This window comes from Lipotes vexillifer, unplaced genomic scaffold (genome assembly GCF_000442215.2).
Source record: "Lipotes vexillifer unplaced genomic scaffold, Lipotes_vexillifer_v1.1 scaffold481, whole genome shotgun sequence".
Taxonomy (NCBI): domain Eukaryota; kingdom Metazoa; phylum Chordata; class Mammalia; order Artiodactyla; family Lipotidae; genus Lipotes; species Lipotes vexillifer.
The window spans coordinates 2275243-2281692 of NW_006789873.1; the positions used below are offsets into that span (position 1 = coordinate 2275243).

General features: G+C 42.0%; 1 pseudogene; it reads left to right on the forward strand.

The window, feature by feature from the left end:
• Positions 1 to 315: 315 nt before the first annotated feature.
• Positions 316 to 1222, forward strand: LOC103069577 (dolichyl pyrophosphate Man9GlcNAc2 alpha-1,3-glucosyltransferase-like; annotated as a pseudogene).
• Positions 1223 to 6450: the final 5228 nt, after the last annotated feature.

Here is a 6450-nt window from a genome sequence, read left to right on the forward strand (position 1 = left end):
TGCTCTCTATGTATCACGTGGATAGGAGATAAACTCTTGATGCGTACAACTGTGTTAATTGCTGATTGGCTGATTGACATACCTGAAGTGGTTTTGTACTGTTGTTGTTTAAAAGAAATCTCAAGTAAGAAAAAGATTGCTAATGCATTATGCATAATGCTGGCCCAGGCCTCATTCTAATCAACTATGGACATTTTCAGTATAATTCTGTGAGTCTTGGCTTTGCTTTGTGTGGTATTCTTGGAGTATCTTGTGACTGCAATATGCTAGGGTCACTGTCATTTTGCTTAGCTATAAATTATAAACAGTTGAAAATTTTACCACCCCTTACCTTTTTTTTTTAAACCTGGAAAGTGTTTTTTAAAAAGGCCTCAAAGGAAAGGGATTTGGTGTGTTAATTAAGCTAGCTTGTACTGTTGTGGCTTCCTTCATTCTCTGCTGGCTGTCATCCTTTACAGAAAGGGAACAAACCCTGCAAGTTCTAAGACTCTTTCCAGGTGATCGTGGATTACTTGAGGATAAAGGAGCCAATATCTGGTGCGGCTTCAGTGTCTTTCTGAACATCAAGGATATTCTGCCACATCACATCCACATAATAATCAGCTTTTGTTTTACATTTTTCAGCCTGCTTCCTGTATGTAAAATGAACACTTCAGCCCTCTCCCAAAGCATTCAAATTTACTCTAGTTGGCTGTGCACCATCATTCTTTTAATTTTCTTTCCAAGTACATGGAAAGTCCATTCTCTTGGTATCATTACCAGTCTGCCTGGTGTTAAGTGAGCTTCCTTTCATGTCTGCTTGGTTTTTACTTGTGTCAACATTTACAAAGTTACCTCTTCTATTGAAGGATGAACTCCTGATGCCCACAGTTGTGACAATAATGGCATTTTTTATAGCTTGTGCAACTTCCTTTTCAATATTTGAGAAGACTTCTGAAGAAGAACTGCAGTTGGAATCCTTTTCCATTTCTGTTAGGAAACATCTTCCATGCTTTACATTTCTTCCCAGAATCATGCAACGTTTGTTTCTTATCTCAACAATCACTGCGGTCCTTGTGACACTGATGACTGTCACACTGGATCCTCCTCAGACATTAGCAGACTTCTTTTCTGTACTGGTGTGTTTGTCTCCTGATTGAACTTCCTGTTCTTCTTGGTATACTTTAACATTACAGTCATGTGGGATTCCAAAAATGGAAGAAATCAGAAGAAAATCAACTAGCTATATGCCCAAACAGATGTGAAAATGTTAACAGTACTAAAAGGTTTGGTGAACTTTTTACTATGAACGAATGAAATTATCATTTTGAGAATCATGGAATTATTGGAAAGGAAATGGTGAAAAGTCATTGTTGTCTACACAAAATAAATATATATGGAGACCAAAGCCCAATGGAGGCTTTTATTTTCTAACTATTGAGTGGTCAAGACCTATTGTATTTTTACAAAGCAGAGATTAATCTGTGTTCTGTTTCCAAGAATGCTGACATATATGAACGCAATTAAATGAATTTTCCTGAATCTAAATCTAAGTGGTTTCAATGTCCATTGCAGCTCTATTTACAATAGCCAGGACATGGAAGCAACCTAAGTGTCCATCGACAGATGAATCGATAAAGAAGATGTGGCACATATATACAATGGAATATTACTCAGCCATAAAAAGAAACGAAATTGAGTTATTTGTAGTGAGGTGGATGGACCTAGAGACTGTTATACAGAGTGAAGTAAGTCAGAAAGAGAATAACAAATACTGTATGCTAACACATATATATGGAATCTAAAAAAAAATGTTTCTGAAGAACCTAGGGGCAGGACAGGAATAAAGACGCAGATGTAGAGAATGGACTTGAGGACATGGGGAGGGGGAAGGGTAAGCTGGGACGAAGCGAGAGACTGGCATGGACATATATACACAACCAAACGTAAAATAAATAGCTAGTGGGAAGCAGCCGCATAGCACAGGGAGATCAGCTCGGTGCTTTGTGACCACCTAGAGGGGTGGGATAGGGAGGGTGGGAGGGAGACTCAAGAGGGAAGAGATATGGGCACATATGTATATGTATAACAGATTCACTTTGTTATAAAGCAGAAACTAACACACCATTGTAAAGCAATTATACTCCAATAAAGATCTTATAAATAAATAACTAAATAAATAAATAAATCTAAGTGGTTTGAGTGAAGGATTTTTCATTTCCCATGATCATTAGTTCTAAACTTCTAGGGTCATTCTGTTTAAGTTAAATGGCCTCATTCCACCCTTCTGTTTTTTTTTTGTTATGACATGGTTCAAGGTTACCACTGCCATAAGCATTAATTCATGCCACGCTTCACGTTAACTTGGCTCTGTTAATTCTGTATCACTCTAATCAGCTGAGGCCCATCTTTACCACAGTATTCAATTGGTAAAATAATCTATTATATTCATGTTGTTGTTCCTTATGTAAAAATGTGTTTTCTTTAGTCTCTGTGATAAAAATAAAACAATCATTTTCCCATTTAAAAAAAACAATAATTTTGTTCTCTAACCCTTCCCAATGCCTCAGCCAACTCCACTCTACTGAGTTCTTCCTTCTCTGGTCCCCCTCATCAATCCCAGTGTCAGCCTCATGACTTTTTTGATCACTACCAGGTCTTTGGTGACCTTAGTATTCCACATGATCAGTGTTCAGTAGTTTGTATGTCCTGTTCAAGGTAATAATCACAACTCTAACCTTCTTTCAGTGTCAAAGCCTCTCCCTTCCCCCAGTTCAGGCCTGGCCCAGGCTGAAGCCTGCAGTAGGAAAGGGGAGCAAGGTGCGGTATGATGCTTCCACTGGGAATCAGCCAGCATTTGCTTCCCTCCCCGTTTGCAACCACTTGTCCCCCAGGGTCTGTTGAGCACAGGGAGGAACCAGAGGTCAGGGTCACAACCAATCTCCCTATCTGGATGCAGTTTAGCAGCTGTTTAACTCTGACTGTTTAAATTTTGTCCCTTGCTGAGGTCTTTCATGGCTACTTTGGAGACCACATCTCTGGGCCTTGAGTCCCTGTAGTTCCCCAACACATAGCCTCCACACAGGGGAGAACTCCCCCTACCTTCCCAGTCACTCCCATTTTAAATTTATTTGTGATTCTGACTTCTTCCCACTGTCTCTCTCAAACCTCAAGGGAGACAACTCAAGACCCCAAGTGCCCTTCTTGAAGCCCTAATTACTCTAGTAAATCAGGGCACTTTCCACTTGTAAACGCAGCAGCTTTTCCAGCGGGCCCCTCTTGACTCCAAATCCCCCAGACTCTATGTGAGTAAACATTCTCCAAAGGTGAGTAGCCAAAGTTCACATGTTTGTGGCCTTCGGGTAGCATGGAGAAGGGTCAGAAGTACAGATGGCACATGAACAAAAAACACATCAAACCAAAAAACGTGGAAACAGCTTCAATTTTAAGGTTACATCAGGGAAAGACTTATTGATCCACACCATTTTCTTGGATTTTTCATAATCCTCGAGGATTATAGGTGGGTAAGTCACATGACTTTTAGGTAAAGGCCAACTCCACCCTGGTGTTTTGTTTTGTTTTTTTTTTTTCGCGGTACGCGGGCCTCTCACTGCTGTGGCCTCTCCCCTTGTGGAGCACAGGCTCCGGACACGCAGGCTCAGCGGCCATGGCTCACGGGCCCAGCTGCTCCGCGGCATGTGGGATCTTCCCGGACCGGGGCACGAACCTGCGCCGCCTGCATCGGCAGGCGGACTCTCAACCACTGCGCCACCAGGGAAGCCCACACCCTGGTGTTTTTTGTGTCAGCGTCCATAGCCACTATGTCAGCTCCTCATCATTTCTGTGCCTCCCCAGTTGCCTACCAAGTAAAAAGATCAGCATGTTTTTGGAGGCCAGGGCGGGTTTTAGGTATTCATCTGCCATCCTTCTCATGATGGGTGTGGGCGTCCTGGGACTGATTTCAGAGGCTTCTTTATCCATGACTGGTTGATGCCACAAATGGCTTCAGGGAGACAGCACGACTGAGAAAATCTGTGAAAGATGATGGAATCCAGAATTACCTGTAGGAAAAATACCAAGTGGCCCCAGAAGCTCCTCTGCATTTCCATCTCCCTAACACACACGTGTCCATGTGTAGACACACACACACACACACACACACACACACATTTGATCACAAGATACTGCCTTGAGGCAACATCTGATTTGAAATGCCAGCTTTATCATTTCTTTGATTCCCACATATATATGAAATTATTTTTAGAGTCTCTATTTTGTTCCATTGACATACTTAATCAATTCCTGTTTCAACTGCTAATTCTATAAATTTTAATATATAGTATGACACCTCCCCCCCGCCCCTGGACTAATCCCTCACATTTTCTCTTCAAGGTAATTTTATAATCTAGTCCTCCAGTTCCACATACACAATCAAAATCCTGTTGTAATTTATGACTTGGACTGAATTCATAGAATAATTTAGAGAATAATTGACACCATTCCAAAAATTAGTCTTCCTTTCCAAAAGAAAGTTATTTTAAAATATTATTTTAGTGTCCAAACAGGAAGGTCATAAAAAGTTTCATGTATATTTTCCCTATGTTTTTTTCGAAGTTAATTATATCTATAGGTGTTTTACAATGCTTGGGATATTTTGAACATGACATTTTATTTCTATTATATTTCCTAATTATTAGAAGAGTATGCAAAATTTATTTATTTTTTATGTGTTTAACTTATGTCAACCAAGCTTTCCTGATCTACTTGCCTTGGTTTTTCCAGGAAGGCAAACCCTTTAGAAAAATACAGGGCTTCCCTGGTGGCGCAGTGGTTGAGAGTCCGCCTGCCGATGAAGGGGACACGGGTTCGAGCCCCGGTCCGGGAAGATCCCACATGCCGCGGAGCAGCTGGGCCCGTGAGCCATGGCCGCTGAGCCTGCGCGTCCAGAGCCTGTGCTCCACAGCGGGAGAGGCCACAACAGTGAGAGGCCCGCGTACCGCAAAAAAATAAAAAAGAAAAAGACAGTTTTGCCACTTCCTTTTGTTAATAAAATACTGTACACTAATAACAGTTCTCATACCTCTCTAATTTCTTTTAGACACTGAACACAGTATCTTAGTGATTTTTCCATGGTTCTATATGGAATGGGAGGAAATCTGGATGCCTGAGCCTTCTCTGCCACTCAAGGAAGGGAGTGTTTGACCTGGGTCCATCTCACAGACCTCCATGCCTCAACTTTCTTCAGTTGTCATATAAGATTGACCACAGTAGGGTCACCAGTGTAGGAATATGTTAAATTTCATCATAATAGTCATGTTAGTTAGGACAGCACTAATAAAAAAAAAAAACCCACCACGAACAACAAAGCCCTGTCCTCACCATTACCCCTCTTATAGCCTGTGAGAATCCATGTCCTACTGATAGACAATAGCTACTAGGATCACTCATTAATGTTAACTATATTGCTCTATATCAGAGACTTGCAAGGTAATATGGCTTGAGAAGCCAAAATTTTTACAATTAAACACCCCACTTCTGAATTGTGTGTTATAAAAGTAATTTCAGAGTTGTGGACAAGGCTGTATCCAGAGATTGAGAAGGAAGCAGAAAATTCTACCTGGGGCTAAGTTCCTGTTTGGAACTTGAGGCCAAAATTGCTGAATGTTGCCCAGTGGACCTATTGATATGCAATGGGTGTTGCTAACTCCTCACACAGGAGACTTTTTTCTTTTTTTTTTAAATTTATTTTTGGCTGTGTTGGGTCTTCGTTTCTGTGTGTGGGCTTTCTCCAGTTGCGGCGAGCGGGGCCCACTCTTCATTGCGGTGCGCGGGCCTCTCACTGTTGCGGCCTCTCCCGTTGCAGAGCACAGGCTCCAGACGCGCAGGCTCAGTAGTTGTTGCTCACGGGCCTAGCCGCTCTGTGGCATGTGGGACCTTCCCAGACCGGGGCACGAACCCGTGTTCCCTGCACTAGCAGGCGGACTCCCAACCACCGCGCCACCAGGGAAGCCCTGGGAGACTTTTTTTTTTAACATCTTTATTGGAGTATAATTGTTTTACAATGGTGTGTTAGTTTCTGATGTATAACAAAGTGAATCAGCTATACATATACATATATCCCCATATCTCCTCCCTCTTACGTCTACAGGAGATGTTTTAATAGAGAGATTTTGACTGAGCCATGGAAGATCTCTGAGGCCAAGAGAAAAGAGTATCCCCTCCAGGGAACAGATATGAAGATGGTACCCAAATATGGGTAGTATTTGCCCCTTTTCCAGCACCTCTCAGTCACTCACTGTTTAGCCTTGAGATAATCTAGGTGGTGGCATCCATGGTATGTGGTCAAAAAGTTCTGAGAGTCATTGTGAGTCATCATGACTCCTCTTGGGTCTGACCAATCAGGCCCTGGCACTCAGAATAAGACAGGGAGAGAGAGAATTCTCCCTCTCACTTCTTGTGATCTCTTCAGGG